This window comes from Anomalospiza imberbis, unplaced genomic scaffold (assembly GCF_031753505.1).
Source record: "Anomalospiza imberbis isolate Cuckoo-Finch-1a 21T00152 unplaced genomic scaffold, ASM3175350v1 scaffold_56, whole genome shotgun sequence".
Taxonomy (NCBI): Eukaryota; Metazoa; Chordata; class Aves; order Passeriformes; family Viduidae; genus Anomalospiza; species Anomalospiza imberbis.
Window position 1 is genome coordinate 764,017 of NW_027100171.1, and position 17,839 is coordinate 781,855.

The following is a 17,839-nucleotide window of genomic DNA, read 5'->3' on the forward strand; positions in this document are numbered from 1 at the left end:
GGGCCCTGGCCAGGCTTTGGGAGGAACCCAGGAGGAGGATGAAACCAGATGTTCCCGCACCAGCAGCGCTGTCAGTTTGTTCATTCAGCGCTGTCAGAGCTGGGCCCTCTCCCAGCGAGGCTGGAGCCTCACCTGTGGCTGGAGGCACCTGCAGGAATTCCCAGTGTCCAGGAGTGGCTCTGCAGCCCTTGGCTGTGACAGCTTCCCCAGCTGCTGTGTGGATCTGGGGCATGGTAAAGCCTGAGGGTAACTGGGGCTGGATCTTTCTTAATCACTGCTGCAATCTCTGGTGCTGCTGGCTGGGTGCATTGCTGAGCTGCTCCTTTTGGGATTCTTTGCTGCTTTGAGCTACAGTCAATGACACTGAGTCCTTCAGTTGGTGTCTGTGTCTTTGGTGCTGACCCTGCCCACTGGGGAAACAAAACTGGCACAGTCTGGCCAGATCACAACAAAATGTCACTTTTTAAATGTAAATGTGAGGAATCAGTCCCATCAGAAATTCCCAGATGGGAAGCCCTTCCCTGGAGTTCCCTGCCTCTGGAGTGGGCTGAGGTCAGAGCACCCTGTGAGCAGTGGGGCACTCGGTTAATAGAGGCTGAACCCCTGGATGTCTTCAAATGCATCCCAAAATTGCATATGGAAGAAGGAAAAGAACTTGTGGGTTTGGGAAGATGAGGGAGAATTTTCTTAATGGCACATTGGAAACAGCACCAACAGAAGGAAGAATTGGTTTTGGAATGCTCCCACATGGAGGGACAGAGGAAGGTTTAAATCTTGAGCTCAGGTTCATTTGTGCAAGTGAAATATAATATTCTTATTATTATTGTCATTAATAACAGCTATATAAAAAATATAACATGATTATACATTTTTCAGATAGAATTAAAAATGGATACTGTGAAATAAGGCTGACAATGCTAATATGTCAGCTTTGGCTGCTCAGTGTAACACTAAATACCCTACAGAAAAGGACTGGCCAAGACCCAAATGTCACAATTGATCTTTGTGAATTGTGTATCATGAATAAAGGAGGAAGGGATGATGTGGAAACCCAGGACACCGGGAGTATTTCTCTGTCTGCCCTGTGTTAAGTATTTGTTCTCTATCTATTGATATGATTGATAACATCTTCCACTTACTACCATACTGTAAAATAAGCAATTAAGGCTCGATCAGGATTTCAGTTTCTTCCCAGAAGTTACAGTGATTTTATTTTTCACAAGCCCACAAGATTTCAGGCGAGCTATGCTCAGTGTCCTAAAGAATTCTTTTCTCCAAGGGCTATCCTTGAGGTCCAGTATTTTTCTGTCTCCCATTAAAAAATACCAGAAGCCTTCTGCCTTGTTATTTACCTTCTTGCTTTCCACAGAGCAGTGACATTGCAGTAGGAAAGCCAGCATCAGCTGTATTCATGCTTTAAAATCTTTAGGAATTAATTGCATTTATGTAAGTGCCAAGAAATTTTATTCTTAAGACTGTATTTTACTACCCTTTCTGCTGGAGCCAATCTTTGCACCCCACATGCACACACACAAGCCAAAACCCAGAAATGACTGTACTCAGCAACACGGCTACAAACCTCATCGGGAAAACCAAGTACATTATAAACATTAATTAATTTCAGCCACATGCCCTCCTCAGTGAAGTGGGTAATTACAATCCACATTTAGCACAAGTGGGAAAACTAAAGGAGAATGATTTGCCCAGGTCAAACAAGGTGTATGGCACAGAACAGAGCGCCCATAACCCTAGCCAGCAGCCATCCTTTTCATCCTATACCCCACCTAACTAAATTCTTTCAGTCCGGTAGGCAAATTACCAGAGGTCAATATGATGAAAGCAAGGCTACAGTTTCTTCCTCAAATATAACTAATATGTCCATCTCCTCACTTGCCTACTTTAAGTATTCTCATGAATATTCACAGCAGAGTGTCCCCCTCAGAATGCTCTGGAGAAAGAAAAAAAGAGGAACGACCTACTTAAAAAAATCTATATCTAATGACCTACTTGGAGTCATGTATTGGCTGTAAGGTGATTAACTGTGTATGCACAGCCTAAAAGGCAAAAACCAAAGTTTGTGGACTGGGTCCAAAGAGAGCAACCAGGTTCTGATGATAAAGAGAGATCTGCCTGCAGTAAGGAGGTTTGAACTGGCAACCTGACAGAAGCTTAAGAGATTCACCTAATTTACATATATATTCGGATTTCTTGCTTTTCAGGGGGGCAGAGGGACGGACAGGGTACATCATAAATAAGCCCAGTTTCCTTACCACAGCAATAGAAGCACTTTGTTAGCTGATTTCATCAGCAGTATAAACCTGCACCTAATTGTTTCTCTCTGCACCCTGGGCTTAAAGGAAATAAGTTAGCTGATGGGTTAATTCAGGAGAATTAACTCCCATAAACACAAAGAACAGTTGGGTTGGAAGGGACTTTAAGGATCACCTGGTTTCATACCATGCTTGCCACCCTGTTCCCTTCACAGTCTCAACTTCCCTTCAGCCCGTCTCAACTCCTTCATGGGTTAAAGTGGAGGGCACTAAAATTTTTTATAGGGCTGGGTGGAATAAAAAAAGCCCACAGTGCTCTCCAGAATCACTAGAAGAAGTCAGAGCCTGCTGTGCTGACTCTGCCACCAAGCTTTTTCCATCAGCCTCAGGAGCCCCACCTCACATCCTTTTATCACTACTTTCCATTTCCTTACCTCAGCAATTGTGTCAGATGAGACCAAGGGATGTGGTGGTCACACTATCTCAGCTCATCAGTCCACCACTAATGCCTTCATGTGTAAAGACATCCTTTGGTTACATAATATATCCTTGACACCATTTCTGTTTACATTAAATTAAAATTAATCAGCCAGGCACTTGCCACAGCAATCCATGTAACTCAGCTTGGCAGCTTGATATTATCAGTGGCTCAGTAACATTAGCTTTGTAGGGTTAGGATCTCCTGGGGACTCCTTCCACGAGAGGAGTGCAGGTGTTGTAGTCATAAAACATTACGCTCCCTCCCAAGCATCTGTATGACAGTCTCTTCCAAGAACAGCAGAGAAAACTGCAACGGCAGCTCAAACCTGATTTATTAGCCTGGGCATCACAGGTACACAAGTCCTTAAGCTATCAACTCACCCTCCAGCAAGAAATCCCACAGTTCATTAACGCTTTCAGTAGGTGTCCCAGTGCAGGTCTGCCTACTGTCAGACATCAGACTGAGTCACATCAGGGAGGCTTTAATCAAGTTGGCCTTTTCCTTACTTATTCTGACCCCAAGATGTTCAATTCTTCAGACTTTTGATGCAAATTATTCCCAGGTGTTTACTAGCATTTTAGTTCCTAACTACTGTAGGAGCAACCCTGCTTTGCTGTTGTCAGATCAGTTGCCCACGCTGAGCTGCTGGGTATCAGCTGGCAAGGGCAGACCACAACATCTTCTGGTGACCTGCTTTTTTACTAGAAATAAATATCTGTAAACATCCCTGAACCCATACCAGAGGATTCGGATAAACCATTTTGGGACAAAACTAAACAAAAAAGACACCAGTGCATGAAAAGAAATTCTTTAGAAACTAAGTTTTCGGTCTCTGCTGCTGTCTTATAGATTGGCATGGTCATTTCAAAGCCTGTTAAGGATAGCATCAGAACAGTCAGGACAAACAGTGACAGGCTTTGCACCCAGACAAGCAGATTGTCCCAGTCAGAGGAAAGGTTGCCTAAAGGTACAGCTTCTGCCAGAAGAGAGAGCAGCTGTTGCACTGGAAACAGAATCAACTTCAGCATTAGATTACAACCAATGTGACAGGGTTTTGTTTTCCCTTTACATTCTCTGTTAGCCAAAGAACATTGCTGTGCTTAGGTTTCATCCCATCTAAAGGCAGGCTATTAACCAGGATGGTTTCCCAGGAAAAGGGCAAAACACACATACAAACAAACAACACTTTTTTTTCAAAAAAAGAACATTTTTCCTACTATTAGTTTCAGTGCAGTGAATAACCCAAGCCAACCTATACATTAATAATTTTCCTAGAGACAGATATGCTTCACTCTTGACCTGCAATTGCTAACTTGTCTAGACACTTGTGCACATGTGTACATGCACGCAAAAACATTTATATAAATCTATACTTGTGTGTGAAAAAAGACTTGTTAAATCAATGCAAACCCCACTGACATTCCTCCTTTTCATGTTCATGGAAAAAAAAATTAATTTTCCCATCTGAAACAATTCATTTCCCTGCCAGCACTGCAGTGATAATTTTTTTTTGTAGTTTTAAAGATAAAACTTTTTTGTTTTTCTGGTGTGGAGAGATTTAGAACAATTTGTCGGAACCTTAATTAACTTGAGAAACCATGGGCGTTGCCAGACAAAAATTATTCTTGTTAGAAAAAGCCAGGAAAATATGAATACTTTCTTCCAGCTTGGAAGTCTGCTGCTTCATTCTTTAATTAGTCATATTGCAGAAGGTTGGATTACTCATGGAATTACCTAAAAGGTGTCATAAAAAGATTTGCAATTTTACTACTGAAGTTACACATAGGTTCTAAGATTTGAAGAACCTGACATTCATATCCATATATTATGATGCTGAGGAAAACTCGAGACAATACCTGCTACCTTTAAAAGGCTCCTATACCTGAAAAAGGAGGAAAAAAGATTGTTAATTTATGCCAAACCTAGCCAAAGAAGAAGGATGTTGAAAGTGAATTTTCAGTAAGATCTGAAGATGAGAGAAAAGGGCCAAACTCTGTGCTTATGAAGAACAAGCGGTTCACAGTCATTATTAGGCAGCAAAAAAATCCAGGGATTTCACAAAGATCTGATTGAATCACATTCAGTGGAAGTGCAGTGTTTTCACTGCTGCCTTTGCCACTCTGAGTACACAGGTGGCTACAGGGGAACAGGCTGAGGCTGCACTCTGACCTGAGATCTGTTTAAAATCTTCCCCAGTCTTGTTATTGTTCCAACTGGACCCAGCCAGTGTGTTAACTGTGCTACTGAAATAAGGGTTTAGAGAAACAGAATCAAATCAAGCATGGGATATAAATCACTCTGCTTAAAAGCAAGTGCTTTTATTCTCACTGTTAGAGTCCTAGATCAATTCAGCAGATCTTTCAGACCCCCAGCAGGAATGGGCACAGCCACTTCTTGTGTGGTTTCATCGTAACACGCACAGGATTTCAGTAGATCATCCGTAAACCTGAGCTGCCGAGAAAGAACCAAATGTGTCAATGCACAGTGCAGTGCCCAGGAAAGGTCAAAACGAGGGACCAAAGGCAGTGTGGACCATCAGCCATCATGAACCGTGCTGAGAACACTTTTTTTGCTTCTAGAGTACCTGCACCATGTTGGTCTTTCTTAGCCACAATAAGAAGAGATCAGAGGGATGAACATTAAAGTGCCCCCTTCTTTAGGAGTTCCAGCATTCTCTCAAGTATTTTCCTACAGCAATTATCAAGACAGCATCCTCTGCTGTCATGTTTTGTTATGGCTCTAAATCTGCATTCCAAAACCAAACTGCTAGTACCAACAAGATCTCCGTGTGAGTGGCTGTGGGGGCGTGAGAGTTAAGGAATGGCAACAGAATCACCCGAAAAGAAAAGCTTTCCATTCCGCAGTCCCAACCTACCCACCACTGACTGTACCTGTTGAAAGCAATAGAAACCAGTAAACTCAGTACCAGCAGGCCACACTCCTGTAAATCATTAAAATAGCAATGCTGCAAGTACTACAGACTAGAAGAGGATGTGAAACTGCCAGCAAACTGCATTTAAGCTGGAAGAGAAGAGACTTGTGTTTGTCCTTATTACTGTGAGGGAGAAAAAAATAACATATTCAATGTAGCACATCCAAAGCAACTCCATTTTATCATCTCAGGCTTCATCTTTGCCGACAAAGAAGGATTTCTGCTGATTGATTGAAAGCATTACCTAGAGTTTGTGCTATTCTTTATTTATTTATTTGCAAGGAAGGAGTCTCAGCACTCATTAGGTATTTATTCCATTGACCCGTTCTATCAAGGCTTTTGAAGTGCTATAAAACAGGCTAATCAGGTGAGCAACATTTATATTCATGGTTAGAGTGGCTACAAATGAATTGATCAGGTCCAAGGAAGCTTTCAATGGACGAGGTATGAGGTTTTGCAGCCCAATACTCCGAGATGCTGAGGCTCTTCTAAACGTTTCCTTAGGGATAATAACTGGGAACCTCCCTGTGTGAAAATGAACTGCTCAGCAAGTTTGGTTTTCCCCAGAGAGGGTGGCAAACTTTGAACAGCGTGATTCCAGTATCATGGAACTGGTACATCTCTAACCCACGGATGGGAGGAGCAAACTTGTGTTTACAATAATGACAGGAGAGTCACTACAGCCACTGGGCACACCTGCAAGGACAAGGGTGACCAGCTTCAGACACGTTGTGGTATTTAGAAACATGTCCCTAAGAACACAGTGCAACTGCAAGAGCAGGACAGAGCAAAGGCACCGTGCATGTCCAGCTGCCAGCTGGGATGGAACACGTCCAAAAAGGCATGGCAGTACTTCACTTGGTGTTTCCTTCCAGTACCCTGCAGTGTAAGGACAGACAGCAGAATTTTTTTAATTTTTATTTACAAAATAACAACATCATTTTTTCATCCAGTGCTGAACCAAGCCATCTTGTGCTGTGCTTCAGGAACTGTTACCTTTCAGATCAGATGTGAAGCCAAGCCAATGCCCTAATCCCAAGAAGCATTAAGGACCACTCCTACTGCATTTTTTCATTAATGGTAATCCTGATGCCCTGGCCATATTCCCACCGAGATAATTGCTATTTACCTCTGCAAATTCCTCCCTTTGTTTCTACAGGGCCTAAGCAGACAAAAATCATCCCTATGTAACAGCACCAGCATGTTTATTCTCTTCTTCCCCCAGGTTCTCTGCTTGCTGTATTGGGAACACGGTGCACTCCTGTCTCTTTTAGCAGCAGCATTACCCTGTGTCATTTCAGCAGGGGATGGTGCAATGCCACATGCAGAGTGGAAAGAGGGCTTTTGTCAACACTAGACTGAATATCCTCCAAGTGCTAAGAATTTCCTGAGTAAGCTGAAGCAAACACACAGTAGTCAATGTTAAGTTAGAATCTCCCCAAGCACAAGAAGGAAAAAAACCCAAGCCTGAGACCAATGTGACTTTTACCAGAGAGAGTACAGAAGACAAATCCTTGGTGAGGAGTGAGTGGCACTTGAGTGTGCAGACACCACACTGCACCATCCAGGACTCTGGCACCAAACCCCAGCTTCAAGATTCAGGGAGATGGTACACTTGCATCTTCCCCCCTTCCGCCTCATTTTTAATTGCAATTATTTTATGTACAGGAAGGTTGTTATTCACTAAGGCGGAATTCACCTCTTTGAAATTAAGCTAAACTTCAGGAATGAAACCTGGTCATGTGGACATGACCAGGAAAATGGTGAGGCACTCCTAGAGGGAAAAGTCTTTACAGAAACATTTAAGACATTTCCTGGCTCACCCTTTGCAAGTTGCATCACCTCCTAGCAGGAGCTCAGGCACTAGTTTTTACAGTACAGACGTTTTTTCTTCCCTAACTTTTAACACAGAAGAGGTGTTTTACTTTAAAAAGGTATTTGTCCAGAGCAAGTGTAGCAGAGATTAATCTCTCCATTCTTCAGAGCTGGCAGCACAGTCCCTCCAACAAACATGAGAGATGTGGGAACTATTCAAAGGAACGCTCAGCCAGCTGCATGCAGCACACTGCATGAAACAACATTCCTGTCATTAAATACACCCCATGGAACATCCTTTCCTTGACATTACTGTTTAATGGCACAAGGTGATAGCCATCAAGTTACTGTATGAAATCCCAAAATATTCAAAACAGAGGGAAGGGACAAGGGGGTAAACCTATTAACTGTGGCCTGTTAATGGGGCGTTGGCTTCTGCTCAGGTTCCAATAATCCATGGGCACAGGGGGTTCACTTTTTACCCCTTTAAGCTGGCACAGGTCAGAGAGACCATGCCCTCCTTCGTGGGTCACCAGGCTGCAGGTGCCAAATACTTCTTATTTTCTGGGCAAGCAGCAGGTCTCGAATCTGCACATGGCATACTCAAGACTGCTCAATGCATAATAAAGTACCTTCTTTTTGCAACCTCATCTCTCCTTTAGGCAAAGCATGGACAATTTTAAGGAGCAATTTTCAGATTTTTTCTCTCACTGCTGAGCTAGCACAGCCAATAGATCATCACTCCCATTTTCCTCCTTCCATCATGGCTTGTCAGTCACAATTAGAATCATTGCTCAGCTCCTGGATTGCTGCCTATGAACAAAGGCAACTCTGAAAAACAAAAAAAGTCAACTTCAAACCATCTGATCTCTGCTTTCATCCCTAGCCAACAGCAAACAACACTAAAACACAACAAATCCAGATGTTCATGCATTCAACAGAAATGATCAGAACATGTCACTGTCCTAATCCAAGCATTAAAAATGCAACAATCAAAATGAGGTATTAACATGGGACAAAAGGATTTAGAGCGTACCCAGTGGTGTTCCTATCATTACCCAGAAATTATTTTTACAGTTATTGTGCTTTTTGGAAGTTTTATAACAGATCATTAATTTGACACAGAGTAGAAACTTCCCAAAAACAGTCCTAGTTTTTGAGCGGCACTAATCCAGCTGTACAATTTGTCAAAATTTTTTCCAAACTTATGAAAACAAATTCTTTACTATATTCCAGAAGATGAAAAACACTCTGCAGATGGAATGCTGGATATAATTCAGTCAGTAAAGACAGTCATGTTCATCAGAAATCTAAGGTATTAAATGAGGTTCAGCTTTGCACAGGATGTGCAGAAAAACATCACCTGCCTCATGGGAATTGTGTAGCTGATGCTCCACCCAAAAACACTTATAATTTGAACACAACATGACAACTTGCTTTTCATCACTTCCCTCGAGCCTTCTGGCTGATGAGACTCTCCAGGATTTGCAGCAGAGACTGATGGCAATACCTGGCCATGGCTTAAGGTTGGCATTGGAGAGACACGTTGTAGTTTAACTTCTGTTTTAGAAAGAACATCCAAAGCTGGACTAGAGCTACTAGAACCTAACTTCTTAAACCAAAGCAGGACAAAGCTCTACTCGTGGTGCACACACTGTGTCTGTGTTTCCACTGCAGGGGCATTAATTTCAGCAGCTGGTTCTGGTGGATGTTGGGTATAAGGTCACAATTCAAGATTCAGCCCATAGGTTGCTGTTCTCCTTCCCCTTCATCCTCACCAAAACTAGTTCATCCAGGTCTTAGACATGGTCTCCCACTTCAGAGAAAAATTTAGGAAAGAAACTTTCCAAAAAGAAAGAAAAAATTTTCCTCCTATCCCAACAAACTGGTACTAACACCTGAGGGATATAAAACCCATGACCACACATTAGTGATAACCGGCACATCTACAAATTTAAGATTGCAAATATTTACTATCTCATTTCAAAATAAGGAGAGCACCCAAACAATGCCAAGGGAAAAGGGAAAGAAAACCCTTCCACAAGCTCCCTGAGAGCAATTGGTGTCACAAGGACTAAAATGTTGGGAAAACTTCTGTGTTGATGGGAAAACAACATCAGAGGTCAGAGATGCTCTGTATGCATGTCACTACCTGCAGCACCATTTCACTGCAGCTGACATGTCTACAGAAAGGATTTCCAGCTGCCAATGTTTACTGAGCTGAAAAAGGTCAAAGAAATAGAAGTGACCTTTTCATGTGGGCCTGCTGGGTAAACTATGAGGCATTGCTAGGCTTGAAAATGGATTAAAGGGGGCCGAAGGGGAGAAAAGCTCTTGAAAGAGCCTCCATGGATAACATCCAGCAGTGCTTCCCTGCTCCATCTAGTGAGATCTCAGCAGTCATATGGGCTTCACTTTGTTGCATTTTCAGAGTAGGGGCTTTTGGCCAAGTGTCACATCTGACAGCATATAAAGACTGGAAAGCTCTCCTGCTCAGTCACCTAGGAAGGCAGACCCAAATGAGGCTGCAGGTGCACCCTGTGCTTTACTGCTATCACCACTTGAGAGACACAGAAACAATTGCATGAAACCTTGATTTCCCCATGGTCCTTCATTTGGGGAAAAGGCAGCACTTTGTCTCTTTAGGCCAGGGACAGAAGCTGCCTTAGCTTTGCACAGCCAGGATTTCAGCAGTGATCTCCTCTCACACCCCAGCTCTTCAGCAGTAAGAGCTAGCCAGGCCCTCGCTCTCACTTCAACACACAGCACCACCTTATCTCTTCTGCCACTGCTACTAAGACCTCTTTAAAAAGTGTCAATAGAACAGGATTGCAAAGAGCTCTATTTACCAGACACACTGAACATGCATGATCCAACATCAGCATGCTGCTGAAGCAGCATGCACAGGAAACACTGAGCAACTCCAAAAAGCTCAAATTACATGAAGGCAAGCTTAGTCCAACCCTCAGTATTTTTTAAAAAAATCTCAGACCAAGAGCTGACATCCAGTGTTCAAGAAACAAGTATTCACAATGTTAAAGACTGCATGCAGGATGAGAGCAACTGCAGGGCTTTGTCCTCCTTTGGAGATCCTGACAGCAGTGAGATACTGGGGAAAAGCACAGCACCAGGACAGCCTGGCTTTTGGATACAAGACAGTGTTCCTCTGTGGTTTCAGATCTTGTCTCGCTGCTTCCAGACTGTGGAGGACATGCACAGAGTAGAACTAAGGTCCTTACAGAAACCCAGAAACAGCAGTAACTCCTGTGAAGGGGCAGGTTCAGCGCTGAGCAAACACAAACCCTGCGCTTTTGAAACCATAGTGAAATTTGTAGAAGTACAACTACTCAACTTGCTCTGGTCATATCAGCACGAAGCTGCTCTTGTGAAGTCATGAATAAAAATGGACAGCAGCCAACAATATGAAAGCTTCATAATTCCTTGGTTTTTAATATAGCAAAGCATTGTCTCAAAAAGCATATTTGTCCTAACTGTAGCATTCTTCCATATCACGTTAAAATTCAACATTTTGGTGACTTAAAAGCCTGCTGAGGCAAGTGACTATCACCATGTGAAATGGACATGAAAAGAAACAAGCAGGAAAAGAAATACAGCCTGACCAGTAACACATTTAGAACAGTCCTGCCATTTGAAGAGAACGTGTCATTTCACAAGCCAGAGCAGTATTTCCCTTTGTGTGCATTCTTTTTTGTATTTTACTTTTGTCCTAGAACATTCAAGTGCATCTTTAATGTATTATTCAAACAGAAGCAATGATTAATTAATCAAAACCCCGTTGTATAGGGAGAAGAAAACTGGGCTCTTGTGCAACACCCGGCCAGATGCTCCAACTTAAAGGGAATCATAAGGGAGGATGTGTCAGCAAAAGTGCTTAATTATGCAGTAAAAAACGATGGAATTTCAGAGACAGCTTTTAGGGTTTTCGCAGCATCTCTTTTCAGTGCTTCTCTTCACCACATATAAACCATGTGCCCCTTTGCATATCCCATCTACCAGAGACACTGCAAAGAGTCTTGATCCAATCTCACGGAAACCAGCTCACACGAAACCACGAGCAGCTGGATTCAAAACTGACCAATGTCTCTAAATTACGCTGCTTTAAATGACAAGTGTCCCTTGTGAGAAGCTCAGTACTTCTTAGGTAAGGAAGATGGTCTGTGTACCAAACCAGGAATCAAATCTGGAGTTAAGAAGGCTCTTCTCTGCTTTTGGCTTTGTTGAGCTGTATAAGCCTGCTCAGTTCTTGGTGCTTCTCTGTCCTTTCCCACACTGCATCTTCTTAAAGCTGAGTATTCAGCCCGCAAAGAAAAAAGGAATTTAGAATTGTTTCACATGCTTTAAATCATCCTAATATATTATCCTAATCCCATCTAGGACGGGTTTGAGCAGGGCTGTTTCAAAAAGGGAACAAATTTCTTTTCAGGTTTGTCATGGGCAGGAGAGGAATCAAAACCTGCAGTCCCTACAAAGAAAATGCAAACTGAGTATTAAGAGAAAAGTTCCTGACAGCAATAGCAATGATGTGTGAGAACAGGTTCCTGAAATTTTCTATTCTCAGTAGCCCAGACCTTCTGAAGCATAGGCTGTATACATTTCTGTCCAAAATAGTTCAGGTTGAGTTGCTCTTGCCACAGGGAAGAAATCAGCAGTATAAGCTCTCATGATGTCTTCCAGCTCTACTTTTCTACAATTCCACATTTTTTTAATATCAGAAATTTAAAAGTTTCAAATCAGCATATCTTTTTCAAAGAACTGAGCTCTTCACTGTTTCCATTCATCAAAATATTTGTATTTGTCCTAATTCAACTATACATAAGAAATAGGTTCATCTTTTTTGTTTTTTTAGTGTTTTGCACAACATAACATTTTTGCCTCTGGTTAATACACCAAATCAGAAGCTACAGGAAAACATCAGCCCAAATAACTGATTTTTTCCCCTGTCATTTAAAGCACAAAGTAAGGTTTTAAGAGATTAAAAATAATGTAACAAAAATATGGAATGAAATAACTATTCACTACTCATCAGTCCTGGAGCTCAAAGACCACCAATTTTGTTTCCAACCAGTTTTATTTCTCTTGAGAATCACTATCTGAAGCCCATAAGACAGAAAAAAAAAAACCAAAAAAAAACCACACCAGCTAGATGTACATGGACGGTGCACATGCATACAAAATCTCAAGGCAGAAAATGTGTTGTTTTGAAGATTGATATTTACTCACAATTCTTTATTGTCCCCTCAACTCCGTATTTCTTTCCCTATCCTACTGCATCCTTCTCAAGGTCACACTTTTCCACTTTCACAATCACATGCATTATCAAACTGCAATGTCATGACATGGTAAGGATGCAGACAGCAATGGCAGCAGACTCAAGAAGAGTTATCCACGAGGAAGAGTCCACCACAGCAATTCTTCCTCAGCCACACAGTTAAACTTTCTGATTTAACTACCTAAACAGGCAATATGGGTTTTGCTTTTCCCAAGAAAACATATACCAGTATGCAGAACACAACCACCAAAAATTTAATGCCAAATTAATTACTCAAAAATATGCAATATGAGCAAAGACAAGTGCTTGCTGGATACTTCTCCTAGGTGAGAAGTAACTGGCAGATGCACCTGTCCATCCTGAATTTAAAGAAACCGCTCTGCTTAGGCCCCTTAGAACAATCAGTCTGTAAAAAAGTGAAGCCAATTACTCGTTGTTTGTTCTTTTTCTGAAAGCTGACAATTGCTAGGGGCAAAGCTCCATGATACACAGGTGTCTGAACCCACTCTGCTTCAATTAACCATTATGTCCAAATGGCCTCAGGTGAAACCAAGGGGCCTGAGGAGGCCCCTGGAAGGCAGGTAGCCCTTCTGCACAACTCTTGAGCTAATTAGCCCTTTCAAGAAACAGGAATAAGTAGTGTAATTTGAGTCCCTTGCTACAAAGGGCACATTCCCTGCAGGTCCCTCTGCCTGGTGCTGCAGCAGGCAGACCTTGAAAGCTGGACAGCTGTGCTTCTGCCAGAGCTGTGTCTATAACATATTGATGCTAGCAAATCCTTCTCAAAAAATTCATTTCCATGCTTACTTCTACTCCTTCTCCATTTTGTTGTTAAAGATTAATTTTTTTCAGACCTATGTCCCTGGGGCTGTGGCTAGTTTCATTTTTAGCACTTACATTCACATGGATGATACAAAATGGGTTGTTAATGGGTATACGATGGTGCAAAATGGGTTTGTTACATCATCTTTCTTTTGATCAGTAATAGTTAATACTAGTTATGACAAAAGATAACCTACAGGTTTCCCTATCACCTGATTTTTTTTTCATCTCACTGAATCAGAAATAACTGGGGAGCAAGTGCCAGCAAGACTGGTCCTTTCATTGGTTGGGAACACTAATGTATCTTAATCCAGCTGGCCTAAACGCTTCCCAAAACATTGTGCACCATTAGCATCAGAGTCCAGACAACCCTCAAACTAATAAGGACAGTCCCAAGAAGCAGCTTGAGCTGATTTTCTTTGCCCTAGTCAGTATGTACAGCTCTTTTTACATTTGCTCAACCATTCTGTGAGGTGTATGACCAGAAGGTATCTGTCTCACTCCACTTTGTGAGCAGCTCAGGAAGGAAAAAAAAAAAAAACAACTCGCCAACATGTTTTTCCTTTTCTAATAGAGTAGAGCAGTTAAAAAGAATCAGCCATTAGCCATTATAAACCCAAGCCTTGCTTTCCACATTTGCACATCAAATGTGGTGATGAAGATGGTCAGAGTAACAAGAAGACAGAGTGGCAATGCTACAGATGCCCTGAGGAATTCAGTCCATGTTTGGCATCCTTTAAGGGAGATGAAAAAAATGAACTCTTGCTTTTTTCTTCACTGGCAATGGAACAAAGCTATTTAATTTTAGAACAAGAATCATCTCTTGTCTTTCTTCTAATAACAAGCAAAGGAAGGTTGGAAAGCCACAAATCCACAGGCAAAGCCATGGCTGTGTCACTGCTCATCACCAAGGAGTGGGGACAGGTGACAGGTCTGGAGTTGAATCCACCTCCACCATGCCAGATATATCCCCAGTGTGATGGCACCCTCAGGCTTGCTCCCTTGGCCAACATGATCCTAAAACTGCCAGAACAGGCAGCCAGGGGGGAGCTTTGCTCTGGTGCACCCTTGACTTACTGCACACACATCAGTCAGTGAGGAATGACTTTGCACTCGAGTTCAGATTCCTGTTGAAACTCCTGCTTTGGACACAAACCCATGTAACTGTCTCCAGATGCAAGGGTCACAGCTGTACAGTCATGCTGCCAGATGTCTACCATGGCCAGTTACCAACCACTGATTGATTCTCTTCATTCAAGTGCCAGATCCCTCCTATTACAGCTCCTCTCCCCCTTGATGCCTTGCATCACAGCCAGCAGACTATCCTTCATCCTGAGGATCTAGGGTGCTCTTTGCCAGCTGCATCCAATCTTGCATCTATTCTTCATCTCCATTGCCACTACCAAATTATACTGTGAGATAGCTCTTCATGCAGATGAAGGCTGAATGTTAATTAACAGTGTTAATATCTGCCAATGTGTTTCCTTATCATCTCCACCAAGCTCTTTTATCAAGACATAATCAGGCTGTTTTACTTCTAGCCTGGCTCTGATCCTCTGTCTGCATCTCTTGTTACCAGCCAGTGCTTCTACATCAGGTAAGTCCAAAATCCCCAATAGAACAAAACCAACATTTTTTCTCAAAAAGATCATCTTTCTCTCTTTGCATGAAATCAATCCAGCTATTTACATCTAAAAGAGTGAAATGTTCTTTTTCTTCTAGAGTGACTTTTGAGCCAGTCCTGGATCTTAAACCACTATTAAAACCTATTATTTGGATTGTACTACCCCAATGCACAAACCTCACCTTCTCCCACATTTCCCCCTGCCTGCTCTTTCATTTCTCTAGGCCATGTCCCAAAAACTTAGCTTTCTAACACAATCATATTATTCTTCTCCAACAGCAACTTCCATTTGCTGCCCCATCCCTGTATTTTCCAATCAACATCTCAGCACACAGTTTTCCAGCCTTATCCCCTCCCAGTTTTACTAGGTCTTCTCTCATTCTCCATTTCACATTGCCCCACAAAGAGAAAAGCTTCCTACCTGGTTAGAACACATTTCTACCCCAGTACTGGTTCTTCAGTGGTAGAAAACATTTCAGACCACAGCAGATTTTCTTTCAATTGAGATAGCTCAACATCAGCTTCTCAAAGCTTACCAACAACCAAGGCTCAGCTTCTCTGCTGCAAGAAACTCAGCAGACTACTTAAAGCTTCACAAACTTCTACAAAAGACCCTCAGCTATCTACACATCCCTCATATCCTTTCCTGGTCATTAATCACTCCTTCCACCTGAGAGGGCAGGAAATTGCAGACAGATGGGTCCCTTTCAAGGGCCTCTTGACACCCTGAGAGCTTCCCTCATCTTCCTTCAAATTGCCTTCTTCTGCTTCTCCCCATACCCTAAAATCAGTGCTCCTCTCCTGTGTTTGTGCCCATCTGTATCTTCTTCAACCTTTTTTTTTTTACTTCCTTTCAAAAGTTAATTGTCTAAATCACAAAAACCTTTACTTGGCTGAATGGAGTGATCGCATAATCAATGGATCTGTAAACCCCGTGTTTCTGCTGCTCCTTATCGCCTGTTCACACATTTAAAACAGCAGCAAACATCCACCCTACCTCCTCCCTGAGCGGGGCCACTGCAATCCCGTTATCTGACTCCTACATAAAGCACTCCAGAGCATTCCTTGAGACACCTTCTGCCTCCCAGGTCATGGCTGAAACAGTTCTTTAAGCCAGCAATCAAACACTTCTCTTTAAAGCATTTCAGTGCTTGATAGAGAAACATCGTACATGGATTGCAATTAACAGGGAGGAGACATCTCCTTGCTCCACACGAAAACGTTGTCAGCCATTAACACCTTCAGGAGGCTGTGCTTGAGTGGAAATAGTGCACCTTGGGATCTGGGCTATCAATCTGCTCAGCAGGGGAAGGGGTCAGAGTGGTGAAAAAACAGCTATGTGGGCCTTCAAAACAGTTTCTCTTGCAATTCATTCTCCCCTTGAGTTTCTGTTCTAGTTAACAAATGGTGAAGCTGCCACACTTCTGATTTTCCACAGAGCTATTCTCAGTGAAAGCTGTCATGTCAATGTTTCCACGACATACCCCCGGGGGCAGCGGGAGCGGGCTCGCCCGCTCCGACCCCGGGCTCGTCCTGCGGGGCAGCGGCGTCTCCCGTTCCCGAGCCTGCGCAGCCTGCTGGGCGTGCGGCGGCAGTGGGAGCCGCCGGAGCCGGGGCGCTGGCCGCTGTTCCGTCGGGCCCCGGCCCAGCAGGCGGGCAGCCCGCCCCGCTCCGCCCGGCGGGGGCGGTGCCCGCTGCGCGGCTCCGCGGCACGGCTCCGCCGCTCCTTGGGCCGTGCCGGGCTCCCTCGTGTCGGCCCGCGGTGCCGCGGCTCCGCACACCGCGTCTCTCTCTGCGCCCCATCCCTGCCCCGCGCCGGGGGCGGGGGGCGCCGCGCCGGGTCTGCGTTCCGCGCCGGCGCCTGTGTCCGCCGCGGTGCCCTCTGCCAGCGCTGCGGCGGGCGGCACCGCCGAGCTGCCGGCTGCTTCGGCCCCGCTCCCCCGCCTGCCGCGGGGGCTGAGGCTGCGGCGGGGCGCGGGGCTGTTTACCTTGAGCGCGGCTGCTGACGCGGCCGGCGGGAGACCGGTGGGTTCCCGTGGCCGCGGACCCTCCCCGTCGGCTTTGTGGACCCTCCCCGCCTGCCAGGTGACCGTGCGTCCCAGGGACCGCGGGCGGTTTTGGCAGGAGGTCCTGGGTGAGGCTGAGGAGATGCGCGACTCTGCCTCCTCGCAGCGCCTGCAGGATCGCGGAGGAGGCTCCTCTGGCTCTGCTGCTGCTGCGGGGAGCGTGGTGTCAAGTGATGCTGCACTGCCTCGCAGTCAGGCGGCTGCTGCTGTCCCTGTGGAGCCCACGGGACGGGACACGGCAGGTGATGCGACCTTGCCAGGGGGTCCCAAGGCTTTCCCTGTGCTTAGGGGCGTTACTCGCAGCACCCATCAGCCTTTATCGTTTAAGATGGTGAAAGAAATCCGTGACACCGTTGCTCAGCATGGTGTCGGGTCTGCTGAAGTTATGCGGACGATCGGAATGCTCCTTGCTTAGATGCTGACACCTTCCGACATCCGTTCTGTGGCACGTGCTCTTTTTGACTCTGTGCAGTTTGAGGTTTTTGAGGCCAAGTGGGCTCGTTTGGCGGCCAGCGCAGTGCAAAGGAATGCTATGCTCG